The following is a 202-nucleotide window of genomic DNA, read 5'->3' as shown; positions in this document are numbered from 1 at the left end:
GTTTGTGGCAAGGTGTTTATATAAGGAAACTTCACAAGGCTTTCCACTCACGGCGTCTGCAGCCTCGCCTTCAGAGGAAGCCTTTGCACGGCCGCCCACCCGCCCCTCACGCCCTCACGCCCGTACCAGAATCCCTCTGGTATAGCAGATGCATGTCTTCTCGGCGGAGCGTGAATATTTACACTGCAGTATTTGAATTTAG

The sequence above is a fragment of the Penaeus monodon genome, chromosome 23 (assembly GCF_015228065.2).
Source record: "Penaeus monodon isolate SGIC_2016 chromosome 23, NSTDA_Pmon_1, whole genome shotgun sequence".
NCBI lineage: Eukaryota > Metazoa > Arthropoda > Malacostraca > Decapoda > Penaeidae > Penaeus > Penaeus monodon.
Note: the sequence above shows the minus strand (reverse complement) of the source record.